Raw genomic sequence first — 23,216 nt, forward strand, 5'->3', positions numbered from 1 at the left:
ACAAATGGCATTTTAACAGAGTTAGGCAATATCTCGAAAGATTTCCCCAGCAGAGTCGCCAGCCTGTGGACCCCGATCCGAGAGAGGCGGCGGGGGACGTGCCCCTCGCGCTAACAGTCTCAGGATCATCCACGTGAATGGAGAGCTCTACCAAGGAACTCTCGAAAGAAAATGCCTCTCACAGCATGAGTGACGATACAAAGGTGAGATACCTCTCGATTCGGGGACTAGCCCAGATTCGAGGCGTACCTTAAACAAAGAAGAGTCGCCATCCAAGGAAGTGGGCCAAGGATCCCATACTATGCTCTGTTGCAACGGATAACCAGAGATTATAAAAAGAGGGTTCGTGCCTGGTTACGAATTTGGAAGGTCTAAAGAGCACCTCATCCGCCCAAGTGTAAACACCTGGTCTCTTATGCCATTTATTTAATGATTTTGAAGAGTTTTGGGCAAAAGTCATATGAAATGAGAATCAATATCCCCGAGAAAACGTCTATCTAATCATGCATGTCTCGGAGATGAATAATAATCACACATAAAAGAAATGAAATAAGTGTCGCCTAAGCAAAACTAGGTTATGAGTGACATGCCTAATGGGTGTCTGAGTTCTGGTGTGCAAACACATGCATGCTACAGCTAAAGGTATAGGATCTGTACATGAAAGTAAGAAAAAAACAGCAAAACACACAACACAATTCAATTCTATACATGACTGGACAAAATGAGTCCTAACTCTCATGCGACCTGACTCGGACCAAGATGGCCGTCCATCCCAGCTGCTCTACGTATCCCGGCCTCGGGAAGAATCACAGTCAACGTAGTTCGATGCCCTATTCTAAACTACTATGCCTAACCATCTAGAACCACTATCCTAGACTCGATCCACTAGGCTCGACTGATTTTTAAAGCTTTTTTTGTACGATCACTTAAGTTCATGTGAATTGTAATTTTTAGGACTCTCTATATGCCCTAACTAATGCAAGTTGATTAGCCTTAAGCTAATGCAGGTGGGCCCTACATCCTATGTGTAACTAGGCTGTGCAACCTAAGGAAACCTATGGTCTGACTATATGCTTCCTAGTCTAGCCATCGGTTCGACTAGATGTCTAACCGATCAACTTGAGGCCTCCTAACTCTAGGGACACTCACACGACAGGACACACCATATCAAAATAAATCAGGACAGCCTCCTAACTCTAAACACCCTAAACAGCTTAGGACAGACTCCTAACTCTAGAGGAAGATCTTTTTGCAAAGGTTTTGAAGAGTTTTTGCATTGTTTGGAGGGTTTGAAATGAGTTTATTTTTAAAGGTTTGGCTGGACTTGGGATGTGGATCCCAAGCTGCACTACGTACCCCGTGGAAAGGGATCAAGCCAACGTAGTTCGGAAACAGAAATCCTAACTACTCTCCTAATGACTCAAGATTTTTGAGATTTTTTGTTTTTGGAATGTTTTTGATGTTTTTGGCTCGAGAGGACTGAATCCTATCATCATAAGGGGAGGACAGACTCCTGATATCCTGCAAAGGTTGGACAGCATCCTATGCTTTGCGGGGGAATGAACAGAATAACAACTCTGCAAGGGTTGGACAGCATCCTATACCTTCCAGGAGTGAATAAAAATCACATGATTTGACGAGAGGTTGGACAGAACCCTAACCCCTATGATGATAGGACAGATTCCTGAAAGATTGACTCTCTAACTAAAGACAGACTCTCTAGCTAAAGGACTGACTCCTAGTGCACAACCCTAAGAAGGGAGTGCCAATGAGACTAGGCTAGTCTTCTAAAAGAAGAGGAGATAAGAAGGTGTTAGTGAGACTAGGCTAGTCTCCTAAACACAGAGATGGGCTCTATTGCCCTTGCAAAGACAAGATGGGTACGATTTTTAACAGAGCAAGTCGGTCTTTATCTTAAAGGAGGGAGTTTCTAATGATGAGGCTAAGCAAGCCTCCTATGTGTGACTCACAAATGAGACAAAGCCTGTCTCTTAAAGGTTTGATTTTCTGCCGAGACATAGCCTGTCTCCTAAAAGAGGGCTATAGATGACTCTTTCATCGCCCTTGCAATGAGAAGGACTTTATGTTTTTAAAGGATACAAAAGACTGGGCAAGTCTTAAAAATAAATGAGGGGAGTGCTACTTGGACTAAGCGAGTCCCCTATGGATGGGCTTGGGCTATCGCCTTTATCGCCCCTGAATTACTATATCATCTGATGAAAATGTGCTTTAATCTGAGGTAGACTAATACGATGGAATAATAATACTTACAAAATCTGATATCTCAATAGCACCATCATCCGTTTCGCTCAAGTCAGGAGGGAAATCTTATGATCCTAAATTTCCTAAGCAAAATTCTTTTTCCGCGAATTAAATATCTAAAAGATAATCAACACATTTACTCGAGATTCAATTTGCTGCATTAAGATTACCCTCATCATCAATCCTGAGTAATTCTTGTTCCCTCCCTTTTTATAATCAAAATCCAATATGCCTCTTTTTTCTACTATAATCATCAAGGCACAGGAAACCTTTAACTACTAAACACTTGTCCTCTAAAACTTCATGTTTTGGTTCTATTGACAAGCATCCAACCTACATTACATTATCTCTAAGGAAGGGACAAAAGATTTATCACCAACCTAAACAACTTATATGCCATTTTTCAGTCCCTCAATTAAAATGGTCCAATTGTCTTCTAATGCACCCATCACTGCCCCAGATTTATACTTCTCATTCCCACTTTCCAACATTTCCATACAATACAGTAAGAGCTATTCACGTCAATGAATTGCACTCCTTGGGATATTACATACCTTATGATAGTAGCGAGATATCAAAACAAATATGTGAATCCCAGGCCCAAACTGCCAAAATAAAACAGTGAAGAGAAGGGATACCTAGTAGCATCTAGAGACCACGGACCATAAAATCCAACCTCAAATATGACACACAAAAACTATCTTGATCGGAGGAACATACTAAGAGCACAAATTTAACCTTGAAATCCACATAGGCAGCACACAGAGAAAACAATTTGACTTTATATCCAGGAAAGTGTGCCATGCCAAAAAATCTCAACAGATAAGCCCTATTCTAATTGGACCACCAAAGTTTTAATTGCCACAACAGCCCTTTGCTCATATGTAAGACAACTACCCATGAGGAGTTAGTTACAACCCTTCACATAAAGAAGGAACTACCAACTGGTATACCTTACCAAAGCATGGTCTTAATGATTCCAGGTCTTGAGAATAAAAGACGCTCCAGACTTGCAAGCTCAAAACATGAAACAAAATATTGACGACCAGCTAAAATTATGCTTGACCAAACATAGTTGTAGTGATATTGATCCCAAGAGATTTCACATTATGATTCTCATTTTATGTGAATTTTCTTACAGCCATAAATTTCATCCACATCCTCCACACAAAAACCTTTACAAGGTTCAATTGCCCATTATCTGTGGTCCCTTCAATCAATTCTATTTGAAATATTAGATCTATCCTTAAAATATTTCTGAGCTTTACTATCCATCTCTGATATTCTGTCGAATGGCACCTTCACAATACCTTTCCTTTTGTTGGTAGTCTTTTTAAACTTCTCTATTCTACTTCATCAATCTCTATCTCAAACTAAAACCAAAGATCACAAAGAAGCTCTATACAAATTGCGTTTGGTATGCCTTCTCAAAAGAAACTGAACCTGTTGGCAAAATATTAAAAGGTGGTGCTGTCCACTTTTTTTTTTACTCTTTTCATAGTTTCCTTATCACCCAACTTAAAGAATTTCCTTTTCCAAGTATGACCACCACCTAGCTCTTTTTTTTTTAGCCGTTAATCAAAGCTCCATTGCTAATGAGGACTTTTAATTTGAGTGCTTCCTTTAATTTGGGAATCTCCTTTGGTTAACTTTCCAACTCTCATCAATAGATATAGCCTTACCCAATTCGCATTTTCACATTTCAGCCCTTTTCTATCTTCTTCAAACCCCAACTTCCCTTATTCTAATGTAAAAAGAAAATATTGCAGCTACCATGTTATAAGTATACTATTTTTTCAAGAAAATTGATCAAACCCTTCATCTCAATTAAAAACTCATACTTCATCTTAAATTTCATAATCACAGGTAACTCATACTTCATCTCAAATTTCAATGAATAGCATTGAAGAGGCAGCAAAGCTTTCTAGAACAGGTGCCAAACATCAACTATGCTTCAACTGAGCATAATAGTATCGACATGACACCATTACTTTCACTAGAGACATAAAACTATGCTTGCACTCTAGCTTATTCCAAAGAATGAACAAAATTAAACATTGAAAATACGTCATTGGAATAGGTAATTCAAGGTGAAATCATAGTTCCAGGCTTCGTATATAATTACCAAGGATCATTACAATTTAAAAAAAAAAATATATATATATATATATATATATATATATATTTATATATATATATTTATAATCAACTCATCTATCCTAGCAAAATATTAAAAATCACAAGCATGTCATAGCAATTTAGATAAATCAGAGAAGAAGATACTAGAATTGGAGTTATTTGAAAACTATTTGTGATTCACATTGCTAATAATTTTTTTTTAAAACAAATCGATCAAAACTGAAGGATCTATAAGTAAAACAAAAGTAGAATAACTGATAAAACAATGATCTAACCTGTTACTTGGAGTTCTTCTCGAAATTGATGATGAGAAAATTGAAGAAGTGACAGCAAAATGAAAGGCCGGAGCTCGCCTGAGTTCACCGAAGAAGATCAGCCATTTTTTTTTTAAACGAGATCCGATCTCTCTCTCTTTCTCTAGAAATATTAGAGTTTCTCTCTCTAGAATTTGGAAAAAAAATCCTAGATTGAAGAATGAGATGCCCAGATTTGAGTGTTAGAACCTCAAACACAAGGTTTAATTGAGGATCGCTGAGAAGAAGGAGATTGTCTAGAATTCACCGAGGCTCGAACGGGGAGCTTGTCGGAGAAGAAGAGTCGTCGGAACAGAAGAGATCGATCGGAGAAAATGAAGCTCGGATCGGCCGGTCGGAATGATCTCGCCGGAGCAGATTCCGGTAAGCTTTCACCGGAGAAGATGATCGGAGAAATGAAAAATGGAAAAAATCTAAAGTTTCCTAGTTGAAAGAGATGAAGAACAAAAGTAGAGAAGGAAAGATAATCGGATTTCGACTGCAGATTGGCCGGAGAATGGTTGGAGACGATGAAAAGAGGGTTTGAAGAAACCAGATTTACTTTCTCTCTCTCTTTCTCTCTCTCTCTCTCTCTCTCTCTCTCTCTCTCTCTCTTTCTTCAAACGAAATTTTCTTCTTTTTTTTTTTTTCAAAAAACAAAGAGAAAATCAGCATTTATAGTTTTTTTTGGGAATTGATATCGGCAATCCAAATTTGATGGGCGCGTGGAAAATTGATTTGCGCGCGGAAATTTGATGATCGTGCGGTTTCGTTTGTCTTTTCTAGATTCGGATAGACACCGCTTAGGATAAATGCACCCTCCTTTTCTGGTTTATACTATGGCCCTCTCTCGGCTTGTTTGCTAGGCAAACGCGTTCGGATTTTGACGAAATTTTGCAGGGACCTAGCTGGGACCCTAACCTTGCTCAGGTGAATTTTGGGACCCTAGATGATTGATTTGGTGGGGTTTTGCTCAAACTTGGAAGGTTTAGGGTTCGGTCAAAATGGGGTGTCTACAATCCAGCATCCCGCATGGAATAGAATTATATGCGGAAGGTTGTTCGAAAATTGCATTTTGCCTTCTTTGGTATCAATATCCATTTTTATCTTTAGGTAGCCATGGAAAAATATGGAAGCTTTAGTTATTTGGACTAATTAATGCCTTGCTAATAAAATGAATAAGGATACTTTATTCTATTTTTAGACGAGAATAGCAAGGCTGCCGTATGGAGTTTATTTAAGATTCATACGAAAAGGATAGTAGGGAGGGATGAAAGGAAAGTTTTTTTTTCATTTCTAAAAAAAAACAAGGGCTCAAAGAGGACTTTTTTCGGATCTCTCTACATTGGATCTCCAACGGCAAGAACTAGAGAGATCGGAAAAAAAAAGAGAAAAAACAGAGGCTGTGCATCGCACTCCCCACATCATCCTCTGTTCATCCTTCCCCTCCCTCAGTCTCTCTTAATCTCATATTCTCGGTCTCTCACACTCTCCTGGCCACTCTCCATCTCCCCATAACCATTTCTCTATATCTCCCTCAAGCTCTCTCTTTGGTTTTCTTGAATTTTTTTTAAAAAAAAAAGAAAAGAAAAAAACGTGAAAAACAGAGTATACATCTATACTCTGTTTTCCACGTTCTCTCTCTCTCCCTCTCTACTCCTCTCACTCTCTCTCTCTCTCTCTCTCTCTCTCTCTCTCTCTCTCTCTCTCGGCCTCTCTCTCATTCTCCATCAATCTCTCTCTCGGCAGTAACGGAAACAAAGAAAACAAAGAAAAAAAGGAGGAAGCGGGTCGGATCGCAGCGTCGGCGGGATTTCTCGGATTTTTCGCCTTTTGGATTCGGCGTGGATCTTCACCAGAGGTAGGTACACTGTTCTCGAATTTTTTCAAAATTATTTGTTATTTTTTTAGATTTTTGCGTGATTTTTAAGCATTTAAATGAATTTAATTCAATATTAAATGTGTGGGCTCAAAATCATGATCTGCATGAGTGTTTCAATTCCGATTCGTCCCGAAATTTAATGCACTGATCTATCTAAATAGAGTAAAGTAACCATCGGATTGGATCAGACATTCGGTCAAAGGTTTTTGAAAATTTGAGTGAATAGTGGTATTTTATTTAAAATAATGGCTGAGTAATTACGAAATTCGAAAAAATAGCCATCTCAGGATAATCTATTTTTTGGAATTTTAAAATTTTCTTGTGTTCATCACATCAGAACAAGGTTGGAGGACATTTTCCGGAGTTGTAATTTTCTCGAAAATCGTGTTTTAAAAATAGAAACTCTTCAAAAATATCTTTTTGACGAAGAAAAATAAATTATATACTAAACGGATTCGAAAATTAATGGAATTTCGTGGGAAAATAATATGATACTGGTAAATTCTACCATGAATTTTTGAGAATTTTTGGATTTGGTTTGGTGTATTATTTTACGCTTTCTTTGAAAATTATCAGATTTTGGGAGAATTTTTACAGATATTGATTTTGGGAGATTTTGGGAGAATTTGTACAGATTTTGGGAGATTCTGTCACATATTAATTCCTTAATCCATCGAAACAGAAATTTTAGGATTTTTAGATTTCCCTGGAAAAATGGCCAGCGTATCCATAATTGTATCCCTATTGCACTCGATCTTTGACAATTTGAATATTTAAGCTATAGCACGTTGTTGGCTCCGAGGTTACTGTCCACGGAAATCCTGAGATATGCCAGGCAATAAGGTGCTATAACTTAAGTATTAAATTGCACAAGGAAAGAGCGCACGATTCCCTTCCTTGGATGCTATTCTGGGCCGAAATTGGTGAACCCTAGAACCATTGGTAATCCTTGAATGTTCAGAAACTGAAAATCCTTGAAATCTGAAATTCATTAACCTCGAGAATTTAAATCGATTTGTCTTGTGTCTTTCGGAACCGTTGGATCGCGGTTTCCGTCGTAAGAACCATTAGAGCCCAATTTAGGAACACTTACGTCATGTCGTGTCTTAGGTTTTAGGGAGTCTTAGGTTTTAGGGAGTCCTAGAGTTAGGAGTCCAGCCTCATCACGGACGTTTGCTATGGATAGCAACCGTGCCCTAGGTCTAGTTACACTAGCCACCCAATCTTTCCCTAGGACAAGCCTAGTAAACTAGGATGTAGGCTAACCTGCATTAGTCTAAGAAACCACTTGCATTTAGATAAGAATCATGTAGCATCTTAGATGAAATCCTAGGATAATAAAATCCTCAACTTGAATTAAATAACTCCTCTTAAAACTGTTGAAACAGTCAAATCAGTCTAGATCGGTGTCTTAGTTGAGTTAGGCATAAGTAGCTTAGCTTAGGTGCACCGAACTACGTCGACTCTGATCCCAGTGAGGCTTGGGTACGTAGGCAGCTTGGATGTCTGATGGCATACCAACCGCGAGTCGGCTCCACAACAAATGTGGGGTTTTGTATATTTATTTTATTATGAATTCTTAATTAAAATATGTAGGATTTCCTTGAAATTAGAATTTTAGGAGAACTTTCACTTAGATTGAATCCAGACAAATTAAGAAATCAAGATACACATTTAGGATTCACATTGAAATTAGATCATAGGATGCATGTCACATAGTTCGCACATTAACATAGAGTTGAATGAGCCATTTAAAATAAATTTAAAAGAGTTAGCTTTTGGAATCGAAGACCGATTATCGGGCAGGAATGGTGCATGTGGTGGATAACTCCCCATACCTTCCATTCTTGTAACCAGGTAACGAGTCTAGATTTCTGGTTAATTATGGGTCCTAGATCCCACATCTAGGTGGCGACTCTGTCACTCTCTTTTGTGTGGAATTCGGATTGCCTTAGTGATCCCAAGTTCACATAAAAGATGAATTAAAATCAATAATAAAAATGCACACGCCAATCACGTGGGTACGAGAGACCAAGAGAGAAGGCGTGGCGGCTCGCGCCCCACCCCTCTCTCGGGATCGGGTCCCACAGTTTGGCGACTCTGCTGGGGATCACCTAACTTCATTAAAATTGCAAAAGATAACTCATTTAAATTTAATTTAACTGGCTCATAAAAACTCTATACTTGTTAGATTAGTTTGTCTTGTTTTATATTCTCATCACATTTTACTTGAACTTAATCTAACAAAACCTGAAGGCATCATAGATTGCGTGAACTTATTGCACACACTTACATCACTTGCATCTAAACCCTTGCATCTCACATGCACACACATCCTATTTTAGGAACCCGGAGTGTTATCTTGCATGGTTGACTGGGATTTCATCACCTGGTGCCTCTGTGCTAGAGAAGCATTACACCCTTAGCCTAGCACCTTATGGTGCGTAAACGGATCTCTTGTTCACGTACTGATACGCCGGACACTGGTACAGTATATCGAACATGGATTCGCGCTAAGGGAACTCTTGGCCTTACCCCTAGATTAACCCACACATGCATGTAGTATACGAACACATGTGCGTCACGTGTGTGAGCCTAGTTTAGGATATCCTATCCATTGGTGTCTAGATTAGGCCGTGGTCCATCTTCCAATGGTCACGATCGGTCCTTAGATACATGAACAAAGTCATGAGTCGAGATTCTCTCTCCACTCCGATAGATTAGGATTAGGGTTGATGCCTTTAGGTAACACTGTTAAAATGTACGAAGATTAAAAACTTTCCCTTGGGGTTAGGATATAAATCCCATTCATTTCTAAAGATCTCATAGGATTAGTCATTCATGATCTATCCGTTAAAAGCAATCTTATGCTATCTCATCTCATCTCTTGATCGTACGTCTGTCAATCTTCCATCATGTGATTCGATCATGTATTCATACTTTCTTTTACTGGCAGGAACTTATCCCAATCTCGTGTTCATATAACCCTGATCATTCTTGTATCCTTTCTCTCGGCTTGCAGGCACCATGTCTACTCGTGCAATTCTTGATTGAATCCGTGGTACATTAAGAGAATCTCACATCTATGCCATAAGTGAACAAGAGAAGAATCTCTTCGGCTACGTGGCAACTATCAAGCTCGATTGGGGATTACTCTATGCCGCATCAGAGTGTTGGGATCCCGATCATCATGTCTTCCGTTTTGGCAACCTAGAAATGTGTCCCACCTTTGAAGAATGGTGTGCCTTATTGGAATATCCTGTGGATGGCCCTCTAGTGAAGCCATCCTGTGTTCCAGATTATCGTCCTTTGTTCCTTCGCTTGATGAATAATCCAGATGAATCCATGAACTCTTTCATCAAAAGCCAAGAAGTGTCCATGCAGCAACTGATTGACATTTACCCTCCTGTTGGACACATTGGTGCTGTTGATATTCAAAAAGCCCGACGGCGCGCTTTGAGATTCTGCTCCTTTGCTAGGTTCCTCACTGTCCAGCATTCTCACTTTGCGTCAGCTGTTCTTCTGGACCTCGTTGATCAAATGGATAGTGGCACCAATCCAATTCCTACTATGCTTGCAGAAACCTTCAATGGATTGGATGATATGGCTCGTCTTCGTGCCAGCTCAGGTCCAGGCTCTTATGCTCGCTCCTTCGTTGGTTCTTTCTTGGGATGTCCTGCATTACTCCAGGTGTGGTTATGCCACAAGCTAAAAATCGTAGCTCATGTGCATTTCGATCATACGTTATACACCTTCAGTGAATGGCGTCATGATGTTTCCTTTGATCATAAAAGCGATTGGGTTGAATGGTTAAATTCTCGCCAACAAGATCAGATTTATTGGCAAATTCCTGGAATCCAAGAAACCGTCTTCAACACTGGAGAAGCTAACTATGTTCGCCTTCTTGGCCTCAAAAAGACTTCCTTCTATGTTCCTGCCAGGATTCAGCGTCAGTATAGAAGGGAGCAATCCATTGCGCCTCCCCTTCGTCATTTCTACCCGCCTGAGGATCTCAAGCCCAAGATTGTCAAAGCCGTTTCATCTGCTTGGGATGTCAGGATCATCAAACCTCTAAAAGAGTCAGCTGAGCATGATTGTCGTCGAAAGAAGAAGTCTAAAAAGAATGCTTAGTTTCATGTTTAATCTTATCCGTTTATCTTTGAAAGAATGAACCCTGTACTCAAGCTTTAATGATTGATCAATAAAGTTCATCTTTCTCTCTCATTATCTTGGTCTATGCGTGCATCATTGTCTACTTCTTTCTGATTTTAAAATATGTCTTTCAAATATTTCAGGGCAGTAGACACCATAGCTAACCCCACTGCTCCTTGGGTTCGGGTCTCTTCATGATTGGAGAGGAATTCTGTCTCTCCACCATCCTCTCTGAGAACCCCAGCATCTCCTTCTTTCTCATCCTCACCAATGGCAGATAACCAAGATGGCCTTCCACCTGCTGCTATTACCGATACTCTTACCTTGATTCTCCAGCAGCTTCAAGAACTCAAAGAAGAGAACCGAGTTATCAAGGCTCAGCTTTCTGAAAAGTTGGGACCGTCGTTGTCCAAGGATAAAGGGCTTATGCACCAAGCAGCTACTTCAGCAGCACCTGCCCAACCAATGTTCATCAATATCCCTGATAAAGCCGAAGAAGACTTAGAAAAAGAGCAGTACAGCGAGGATCGCAGTAGGCCTTCTCAGTTCATGGTTGATAAGTCTGTTATGGAGAAATTAGAGACTCTTACCAGGAAAGTTCAAGACATTCAGTTTCAAGACCAAGGTGGTTTCAATCCCAGTGATCTTACTCTATTTCCCGAAATCCGCCTTCCTGCCAATTTTCAAATGCCCGATTTCGACAAATATGATGGTGTGGGTTGTCCAATCACACATTTGCAAATGTTCACCATCATGTGTCAGCCTCAAGGCTTATCTCCTGAGCAAATGGCTCAATTGTTCCCAGTTTCCCTAACCAAGGTTGCTAGGAGATGGTTCATGGTCTTGGACAAGACTCGTTACAGGACATGGAAGGATATCGGCGAGCAATTCATCAGGCAGTTCAAATATGATGATGGGACAGAAATCACCAGAAAGGATTTAGAAAGAACAAAGCAAGACTCAAGGGAATCCTTTCTGATTTTTGTGAAAAGATGGAGGAGAATAGCAGCTCAGATGATGGAGCGCCCGTCTGAGAAGGAGCAGGTTCAAATAATCATGAAAAATAATTCCCCCCAACTCCAGTATCACATGTCATTACAATATTATCCAGACTTCAAGCACTTCATTGTGGCAGGCACCCAGATAGAGGAGGCTATGGCTCAAGGTGTATTTAACCGTAGCAACCCAAACTCCAGAGATTTCAAAAAATCCCCGCCAGCCCAAGTCAGTAGTATCTCTCGTTCCAATGCTCAGCCCTCTAAATCCCAAGAACCTTTAGTGATGGACTATGCTCAACCCGCGACCGCACCTCGGCAACAAACCCGGGTAGAACTACCCCTCTTCCCATTCCATCTTCAGAGGTGCTTAAGCAGTGTCTTGCTTCAGGTCGCATAACCCTACCTGCCATCCGGCCTCCCCCCAATCCTCTACCTACAAATTGGCGAGCTGACCTACACTGTGAGTATCACAGAGGTCCTGGTCATCTTATTGACAACTGCATTGCCTTGAAATATAGAATCCAGAAACTCATCGATGAGAAAGTCATTGCATTCCAGCCAAGACCCAATGTCACCCAAAACCCGCTACCTGGTCATGCTAACCCTCCTGCTGCCGTTAATGCCATAACCATAGGAGATTCTGAGTTTGACCCTATCACCCTCATATGTGCCTTAGAACCCATTTCTGAACCCCAAATCATCTTCTGTGATGAATCATACCCAAGAAAGTCAGTACCTCCCTTGGTAATCACCTACGAGCCACAAGTCCCTCAAATTATCACTTATGATGAGCCTGAATTGGATGAAGTCAGACATGTGAGAAGGGGCGGAAGAATTTTCAAACCTGCTGAATTGAGAGTCGAAAATCCAGGGGCATTGGCTTGAGGAGAGGAGCCACAATATGTGAAAGATCCAGATGATGAAGTTGTGCAGCAGTTGAAGAAAACTCAGGCTGTTATATCTGTATGGGGATTATTGATAGCATCAAAGAAACACAGAGAGGCTGTGTTGAAAGAATTGAATACCACACAGGTATCCTCAGAGATATCTCCGGAGCAACTGGCTGAAGTTGTTGCTCTAACCCAGGCCACCAGGGCCATTAGTTTCTCAAATCAGGAGCTGCCTCCTCAAGGTCGGAATCATGCTAGAGCTCTTCATGTCACTATTGTCTGTGGAGGCAAGAAAGTACCATCTGTGTTGGTAGATAACGGATCCGCCTTGAATGTGTGTCCATTGAGAACTGCCATTACCTTGGGTTTCGGTCCCACTGATTTTGCCGAATCAACCCTTGGCATCCTCGCATATGACAACACCCGCAGAAATGTGGTCGGAGTCCTCACCACCAAGATCATTATAGGCGGTCAAGAATTTGAGGTTGAGTTTCAAGTTATTGATATCAAAGCCTCGTTCAATATGCTTCTAGGACGTCCCTGGTTGCATAAGGAAGGTGCTGTTGCTTCAACCCTTCACCAAAAACTGAAGTTCATCAAAGATGGGAAGTTGTTCACTGTCAGAGGTGACGAAGAGCCAAAAATAGGGCAGATAACAGGAGAAACCTTAATCCTTCCAGTTGCAAAAGCAGATGACTACAACTTGAATGGTTTCGCATTCGACGTTGCTGCTATTTCTTATGAGGATGCCTCTCGGGAGGAGTTGTATTTACCTTTTGCTATCAGTCCTGTGGTTGCCAAGATGATGAGAAAAATGAATTACTTTCCTGGTATGAATTTGGGCCGTGATCCAAGCAAGGCATCTCACTGGCGCCCAATCAAAGCAAACCGTGGAATTTTCGGTCTTGGATATGTACCTACTGAGGAGGAGGAGGAAGCCATGGAAGAATTGTTGAAATTGAAGGAAGAAGTCCGCCGCACCGGAAGGGTACTCCCAATGGCTCCATATTCCTTATCGATGAATGGTCATTTTATCAAAGAAGGTGAGACTTCTGCATACTATGGGTTTTCTGAACCGTGGTATGACTCAGTGACAGGGATCATGATACCCGGTTTTGAAATATTCAGTGGCCTTGCTCTCCCAGAAATAGAACCGCCGATATATTATGTTGAGAAAGTTGTTGAGGATTGGTTAGTCTACCTTGAGCCAGAGGTGCTGGGATCTTTGTTTGAAGAAAATGTGCCTGATGTTGATTACTATTCTGAAGAACAAGAAGAGACAGATTGTGAAGATGTGCTGGTGGCAATTATTCAGAGTAATGATACCTTAACTGAACCTCAGAGTCAGATTGCACCTGCAACAGAAAATCTTTCAAACTGGAGTTCTGATGTTTTTCCATCTTATTTTATTGCTAAGTCAAGTCTAGTCAAGTCGATTGAATCAGTGTCAGGGCCTAGTCCAGGCGAGTCATTTTCTGATTTTATTTACTATGTGAATCCTGAGCCTGTTCAGGATGAGTCCAATGATAATGATGTAATTTCTTTTAATTCAATGAAATCTGATTCTCAGTATGTCTCTATGTCTGCTTCTGACTTTAATAATGATAACACTCCCTCCTCAGATGAGGAAGAAGGGATCGACGAAACTCCCCTTGAATTGCAGCATATGCTCAAACAAGAGGAGGAGCGCCGAGCCCAGCCTCTTAAAGATGAAATCGAAGTTATAAACATCGGAACAGAAGATTTAATACAGGAAATACAAATTGAAAATACTCTAAAGAGCGCGATGAATTAATAAACCTACTTAAGGAATATAAATAAGTTTTTGCCTGGTCCTACAAAGATATGCCCGGGCTGAGTGAAGACATTGTTCAGCACAAGCTACCTTTGTTGCCAGGAATTAAACCTAAAAAGCAGAAGCTAAGGAGAATGAAGCCCGAGTGGGTCTTGAAAGTAGAAGAAGAGGTTACTAAGCAGTTGAATGCTGGATTTCTGCAAGTGGTGGAATATCCAGAATGGCTCGCAAATATAGTACCTGTACCGAAAAAAGATGGAAAGGTGAGAATGTGTGTAGATTTCAGGGATTTGAACAAGGCAAGTCCAAAAGATGATTTCCCTCTACCACATATCGATATCCTGGTAGACAATACGGCCGGGCATGAATTACTATCGTTTATGGATGGTTTCTCGGGCTATAATCAAATTAAGATGGCACCCGATGACATGGCTAAGACCTTGTTCATTACACAATGGGGGACATATTGCTATCGGGTAATCCCATTTGGTCTTAAGAATGCCGGTGCGACATATCAAAGAGCAGCTAGGCCTTACTCCATGACATGATACATAGGGAAGTCGAAGTTTATGTTGATGATATGATTGTAAAAGCCAAGGAAAGGAGAGATCATATCCCGAACCTTAAGAAGTTCTTTGAAAGAATACTCAAATACCAGCTTCGCCTGAATCCCAACAAGTGTGTATTCGGGGTTACCTCTGGTAAGTTGCTAGGATTCATGGTGAGTCAAATGGGTATAGAGGTAGATCCTCAGAAGATTAAGGCTATCCAGGAGATGCCGCCGCCTAAAACCGAGAAGGAAATTCAGGGATTCCTAGGAAGGATACAGTTCCTGAGACGATTCATCGCTCATCTGACATCAACTTGTGAGCCTATCTTTAAGCTCTTAAAGAAAAACTCTTCCAAAGAATGGACAGAGGAATGTCAGTAGGCCTTCGAGAAGATAAAGCAAAGTTTGTCTGAACCACCAATAGTAGCACCAGTAATACCGGGGCATCCATTGCTGCTTTACTTGTCAGTAACAGAAACCACCATGGGTTGTATGTTAGCACAGCAAGATCTAGAAACCAAGCATGAAAAGGCTGTGTACTATCTTAGCAAGAAGATGTTGGAGTATGAACAGAAGTACACTGTCCTAGAAAAAACCTGCTTAGCCTTGGTTTGGGCTACTCAGCGACTCAGGCATTACCTTTTATCGCATAAGGTCTTGCTCCTGTCAAGGATGGATCCTCTGAAATATCTCTTTGAAAAACCAGCCTTGACAGGCAGGACTGCCAGATGGTTATTGTTGTTGTCTGAGTTTGACATCACCCATGTAACCCAAAAATCAGTAAAGGGCCGAGTCATTGCTGAGCAATTGGCAGAAGCACCCCGAGAAGAAAATCAGCCTTTCAAACCAATGTTCCCAGATGAAGAGATCATGATGGTAGAAGATGAATATCCAGAAACTGGTTGGACCCTCTATTTTGATGGAGCAGCAAATCAAACAGGACAAGGAGTAGGGGCATTGCTTGTGTCACCCCGAAATGAGCATGTTCCCCTTGCCGTTAAGTTGCAATTTAATTGCACCAACAATATGGCAGAGTATGAAGCATGCATTGTTGGGCTTGAGGCCGCATTGGCCTTAGGCATAGAGAATCTTGACGTATATGGAGATTCGAAGTTAATCATTTGCCAAACTCAAGGAGAATGGAGAACCAAAGAAGAAAAGCTACAGCCATATCATGAATACCTAGATGCTCTCGCCCAACAATTTCGGTGCATCACTTTCAGTTATTTACCAAGGTTGAAGAATAGATTCGCCGATGCCTTAGTGACGTTAGCTTCTATGATTGACATACCTCACAATATGAAGATGAGGCCCATCACGGTTCAAGAGCAATGGGCTCCTGCATATGTTGATGCTATAGAAATAGCTGCAAGATGTCCCGATGGTAAGCCATGGTATACGAACATAAAGAACTACATCTCAGGCCAGGGGCATCCCAATGAGGCGTCGAGTAAAGAAATAAGGACTTTGCAGAGATTGACAGCTAATTTTGTCAGTTGTGGAGGGGAGTTGTATCGACGGTCTTTCGACGGAATTCAACTCTTATGTGTCACTGAAGATCAGGCAGAAGAAATTCTCGCAGATATTCATGAAGGGGTGTGTGGGCCTCATATGAATGGAAAAATGCTGGCAAAGAAGATCCTACGTCTGGGGTATTATTGGCCAACATTGGAAGCAGATTGTCATACATTTGTGAAGAAATGCTATAAATGTCAAATACATGCGAATCTCATCCATGTACCACCCACCGAATTGCATTCTCTTACCTCTCCTTAGCCATTTTCGGTATGGGGAATTGACATAATTGGCAAGATTTCTCCCAAGTCGTCTAATGGTCACGAGTACATACTCGTTGCAATTGACTACTTCACCAAGTGGGTCGAGGCCTCTTCTTATGCAAAGCTTACATCCGCATCAGTTGCTAAATTCATACGCACCAACATCATATGCAGATATGGGATTCCCCATGAACTTATCTCAGATAACGGATTTCATTTCAAGAAGGAAGTAATCACTCTTTGCGAAGAGTTCAAGATTAAGCACCATAAATCCTCACCTTATCGGCCGCAGACGAATGGAGCGGTGGAAGCTGCAAACAAGAATGTCAAGACTATTATTAGCAAAATGTCAGAAACTTATAAGGATTGGTCGAATAAGTTACCGTATGCCTTGTGGGCTTACAGAACATCAATTAGAGCTTCAACTGGGGCAACCCCTTACTCTCTTGTTTATGGGATGGAGGCAGTGCTACTTGTTGAGATCCGTGTGTCTTCGCTTCGAGTATTGACTGAGGCTAAGTTGCCAGAAAATGAATGGGCAGATGCCAGATATAAAGAGCTGAACATGCTAGATGAGAAGAGGTTAAAGGCACTTTACCATGTACAGGGTTACTAGCGCAGAATAGCCCGGGCTTTTAATAAAAAGGTTAAAATCAGAGATCTAGAAAAAGGCAATCTTGTTCTGAAAGAGAATCGAGCACCAGTGTTTGACCCGAGAGGCAAGTTCAAACCAAACTGGTTAGGACCATACATTGTGGACCAAATCTTACCCGGAAAAGCCGTCAAGCTCCGTAATTTGAATGGAGAAATATTGCCAGAACCAACAAATCTTGATCAACTCAAGAGGTTCTATGCTTGAACACCGGAAGGCCGTCTTTCGGCCGAATAAATCCCAAATTCATAACCCAAAATTAAAAAATATATAACCTTTTGCAAACCCTTTTGAGCCTAAATAAAATTTTCCTTCAAAACCCAATATGCTAGGGGCATCCGCCCTGAACTACGCGTGACCTGATCCCTACACTGGGGTACGTAGGCAGCTCGGTCAAACCGAGTTCGGTTGTTTCAAAAGAAAAATCGATAATTCCAAAAAGAAGTAAAAATAAAAATTAAAAAAAATTCATGCAACAAAAAAAAAGAAAAAAAAAGAAAAGAAAAATTGAAATACCTTCGAATTAGGGGCATTCGCCCTGAACTACGCATGACCTGATTCCTACACTGGGATACGTAGGCAACCTGTTCACAGGTTCGGTCGAAACTCTTGCAAAACCTTAAGCCATTCTTTGAAAAGCCCTACCTCACCTATAAAGTCCTTTTGGTGTTCAAGTAAAAAGAAAATGAAAAAGAAAAAATAAAGAAAAAGAAAAGAAATGGAGCTTGAAGATCCGCTAGATTGAAAACCTGAAAAGGCGATCTAGGCAAAATTTAGGATCATTCCCCTGCTAAGTTGAAAACCTGAAAGGGCGGCTTAGGCAAAAGTTAAGGGGGTGGCCTGCTGAGTCGAAAACCTGAAAAGACGATTCAAACAAAAGTTAAGGCCGAGCGGTCCGCCAAGTTGAAAATCCAAAAAAGGAAGACTTGGTCGTGGTAAGATGGGATTCACGCCAGAAGAATTACCTCGATCTCTGAAGTCGCAGTAGGTCAGGCAAAGCTAATAACAACAATTCCTGAAACTAGGGGCATTAATTTCAAAGCAATCTGAAAGTCGATAGAAAGATATATGGAGTATCACTGTCTTAAAAATAAGTGAAGATGTTTATCAATGGAGAAACATTATTTAAAAGAGGTTAGCCTAACCCAAAATAAAATGCTGATAAGTCAGAAGCATCACGAGATTGCTTGAGTAATCTTTCTTATTTTGTTACAAAAAAAAAATTTAATTTACGAACTCTATTTTTAGAATTGTTGTAGGGTGCAATCACTCTGAAGGCAGGTTCATTAATAGGTTCTAAGAAACATGGAAAAAGGTGACACTGTCACGAATGGCGAAGATCTTTGAAAGAATAATCTCTGGTCAATGAATAGAAGAAGGTTAGAATGCCTCAAACCGGGGCAGGTTGCTAATGAAGTGGCATCTCATATTCAAGCCCTGAAAGTCCTTTGCTGCATGGTGTTATTAAATCCTTTGCTTCTAAAGTTGTTAATTGGAAATTTCGATTTCGTTCAAAGCTCAAATTATCATATCTCTCTGAATCCATTTGAAAATCATATTTTCTCTTTGAGCATCATACAAATGTGATGTCTCATTTCCTTGGAATCCGTACAAATACGGTATTTCATTCTCTTCGAGTCCATACAACTATGGTCTCTTGTTCTCTTTGAACGTCATACAAATATGACGTCTCATTTTCTTGGAATCCGTATAAATATGGTATTCCATTCTCTTCGAGTCCATACAACTATGGTCTCTTATCCCCTTTGAACATCATACAATTATGATGTTTCATTTCCTTGGAATCCGTACAAATACGGTATTTCATTCTCTTCGAGTCCATACAACTATGGTCTCTTATCCCCTTTGAACATCATACAACTATGATGTCTCATTCCTTGGAATCCGTATAAATATGGTATTCCATTCTCTTCGAGTCCATACAACTATGGTCTCTTATCCCCTTTGAACATCATACAACTATGATGTCTCATTTCCTTGGAATCCGTACAAATACGGTATTTCATTCTCTTCGAGTCCATACAACTATGGTCTCTTATTCTCTTTGAGCATCGCACAAATGTGATATCTCATTTCCTTGGAATCCGTACAAATACGGTATTTCATTCTCTCCGAGTCCATACGACTATGGTCTCTTATCCTCTTTGAGCATCACACAAATGTGATATCTCATTTCCTTGGAATCCGTATAAATACGATATTTCATTCTCTTCGAGTCCATACAACTATGGTCTCTTATTCTCTTTGAGCATCGCACAAATGTGATATCTCATTTCCTTGGAATCCGTACAAATACGGTATTTCATTCTCTCCGAGTCCATACGACTATGGTCTCTTATTCTCTTTGAGCATCACACAAATGTGATATCTCATTTCCTTGGAATCCGTACAAATACGGTATTTCATTCTCTTCGAGTCCATACAACTATGGTCTCTTATACCCTTTGAACATCATACAACTATGGTGTCTCATTTCCTTGGAATCCGTATAAATACGGTATTTCATTCTCTTCAAGTCCATACAATTATGGTCTTTTATTCCCTTTGAACATCATACAACTATGATGTCTCATTTCCTTGGAATCTGTATAAATATGGTATTTCATTCTCTTCGAGTCCATACAATTATGGTCTTTTATTCCCTTTGAACATCATACAACTATGATATCTCATTTCTTTGGAATCCGTACAAATACGGTATTTCATTCTCTTCGAGTCCATACAACTATGGTCTTTTATTCCCTTTGAACATCATACAACTATGATGTCTCATTTTCTTGGAATCCGTACAAATACGGTATTTCATTCTCTTCGAGTCCTTACAACTATGGTCTCTTATTCTCTTTGAGCATCACACAAATGTGATATCTCATTTCCTTGGAATCCGTATAAATATGGTATTCCATTCTCTTCGAGACCATACAACTATGGTCTCTTATTCCTTCTGAGCATCACACAAATGTGATGTCTCATTTCCTTGGAATCCGTATAAATACGGTATTTCATCTTGCCCAAGCCCATTCAAAAATGATGTTTTGTTTTCATTAAAAATCTTTCAAAAGTCATCCATTATTCTCTCTGAGACCATTTGAAAATGGCGTCTCATTTCCTCTGAAGCCGTTCAAAAACGATATCCCTTTCCCTCCGAATATCCGCTTGAAAATGATATCCCATTCTTTCGCTGTCTGTTTGTGAACGGCACCACAGCGGGATTTTTTATTGCATTCCAATTCTAGGACTTCGTTTAGGGTCTTGCATTAGGTAGTAAATGTTTGTGTCTAGGTTCCGTTTTGTGTGGAGTCTTTTGTCGATTAAAGCTACGCAAAATGGTTCTGTCATTTTGACTTTGGTATTCAATGACTACGTCATCTCTACCAAAGAGGGGCATCTGTAGACACCCCATTTTGCTCCGCATTAATTAACAAAGAAGTTAGTGTTTTTCTATCGGTTTCCAATGTTTTCTATTTCAGGTCCGTTTCTTATCTCAATCTTTTCGATCATTTCTACCGTGTTTTCCATCTTTTCCAGCGAGTGTTGAGAAAGATTGGTTATGAAATTTCTAATGAGAAGAGTTTGTGCGAAGTTTGCAATTTGGGTTGAACAACTGAGCCAGCATAGTTTTCGATTAGAAAAAGCTCAAATCTCAAAGGAGTTTTGGTCTCGTTTGGACCAACTAGCAATAAATTCTGAAAATCATTCTAGAAAGGGTTCGATCACTCAGTGAAAAGGATCCTTGGGTGCTGTCTTCATATTTTCGTATTTCATCAAAGGGATGGTCAAGACTATCAAATAGAAATAATTTGGAGCATGACCCCATTATATTGTGGTCTATCTGATAGACAGATTCGATGAACCTAAGAAAACGGTTTTAGAAGGACAACCAAGTTACATAATGGCCTAACAAATCGGATGGTTCGGATTATTCTACCGAAATGATTTATTGGGCGCAATTAATTTGTGTTATGACCAATCAATGGGATGTATCGGATCACCCCGGGGAAATGGTTTCTTTAAACATGACCTATCCTGGCAAGTGACCGATCTTGATCACCAAATAAAGAGGACATATAAGTGGTTTTTGAAAGTGCAAGGTTGTATAGCCTATTCCATAGAATGATCCCAACCATCAGGTTATGTCCCATCTTTTATCAAAGTCATTAAATCAGGTAGGATCTCGCCCATGTTAAAATCTTTAAAACTTGGTGGACCGTCACTCATGTAAAGAAGATACCACGGCATGATCTGAATGGTTCGTTTAGAATGGGCCCGCTGTGTTAATAAAGTCTTGAATATTCTGTTGAAAAAGGGGGGACGTTGCCAATAGAAAATAAGATTTATCTAAAAATATCAACAGAATATTAGGAGTTGGGAGTGAAAGAATAAAAAGCTAGAGGAATGATGTTTTTAGTATCTTTGGAAATTTGCTATATCCAGCATCCCGCATGGAATAGAATTATATGCGCAGGGTTGTTCGAAAATTGGATTTTGCCTTCTTTGGTATCAATATCCATTTTTATCTTTAGGTAGCCATGGAAAAATATGGAAGCTTTAGTTATTTGGACTAATTAATGCCTTGCTAATAAAATGAATAAGGATACTTTATTCTATTTTTAGACGAGAATAGCAAGGCTGCCGTATGGAGTTTATTTAAGATTCATACGAAAAGGATAGTAGGGAGGGATGAAAGGAAAGTTTTTTTTTCGTTTCTAAAAAAAAACAAGGGCTCAAAGAGGACTTTTTTCGGATCTCTCTACATTGGATCTCCAACGGCAAGAACTAGAGAGATCGGAAAAAAAAAGAGAAAAAACAGAGGCTGTGCATCGCACTCCCCACATCATCCTCTGTTCATCCTTCCCCTCCCTCAGTCTCTCTTAATCTCACATTCTCGGTCTCTCACACTCTCCTGGCCACTCTCCATCTCCCCATCACCCTTTCTCTATACTCTGTTTTCCACGTTCTCTCTCTCTCTCCCTCTCTCATTCTCTCACTCTCTCTCTACTCCTCTCACTCTCTCTCTCTCTCTCTCTCGGCCTCTCTCTCATTCTCCATCAATCTCTCTCTCGGCAGTAACGGAAATAAAGAAAACAAAGAAAAAAAGGAGGAAGCGGGTCGGATCGCAGCGTCGGCGGGATTTCTCGGATTTTTCGGCTTTTGGATTCGGCGTGGATCTCCACCAGAGGTAGGTACACTGTTCTCGAATTTTTCCGAAATTATTTTGTATTTTTTTAGATTTTTGCAAGATTTTTAAGCATTTAAATGAATTTAATTCAATATTAAATGTGTGGGCTCAAAATCATGATCTGCATGAGTGTTTCAATTCCGATTCGTCCCGAAATTTAATGCACTGATCTATCTAAATAGAGTAAAGTAACCATCGGATCGGATTAGACATTGGGTCAAAGGTATTCGAAAATTTGAGTGAATAGTGGTATTTTATTTAAAATAATGGCTGAGTAATTACGAAATTCGAAAAAATAGCCATCTCAGGATGATCTATTTTTTCGAATTTTAAATTTTTCTTGTGTTCATCACATCAGAACAAGGTTGGAGGACGTTTTCCGGAGTTGTAATTTTCTCGAAAATCATGTTTTAAAAATAGAAAACTCTTCAAAAATATCTTTTTGACGAAGAAAAATAAATTATATACTAAACGGATTCGAAAATTAATGAAATTTCGTGAAAAAATAATATGATACTGGTAAATTCTACCATGAATTTTTGAGAAGTTTTGGATTTGGTTTGGTATATTATTTTACGCTTTCTTTGAAAATTATTAGATTTTGGGAGAATTTTTACAGATATCA

This window comes from Tasmannia lanceolata, unplaced genomic scaffold (assembly GCF_043159265.1).
Source record: "Tasmannia lanceolata isolate RefF3 unplaced genomic scaffold, GAP_Taslan_0.1 ptg000013l, whole genome shotgun sequence".
Taxonomy (NCBI): domain Eukaryota; kingdom Viridiplantae; phylum Streptophyta; class Magnoliopsida; order Canellales; family Winteraceae; genus Tasmannia; species Tasmannia lanceolata.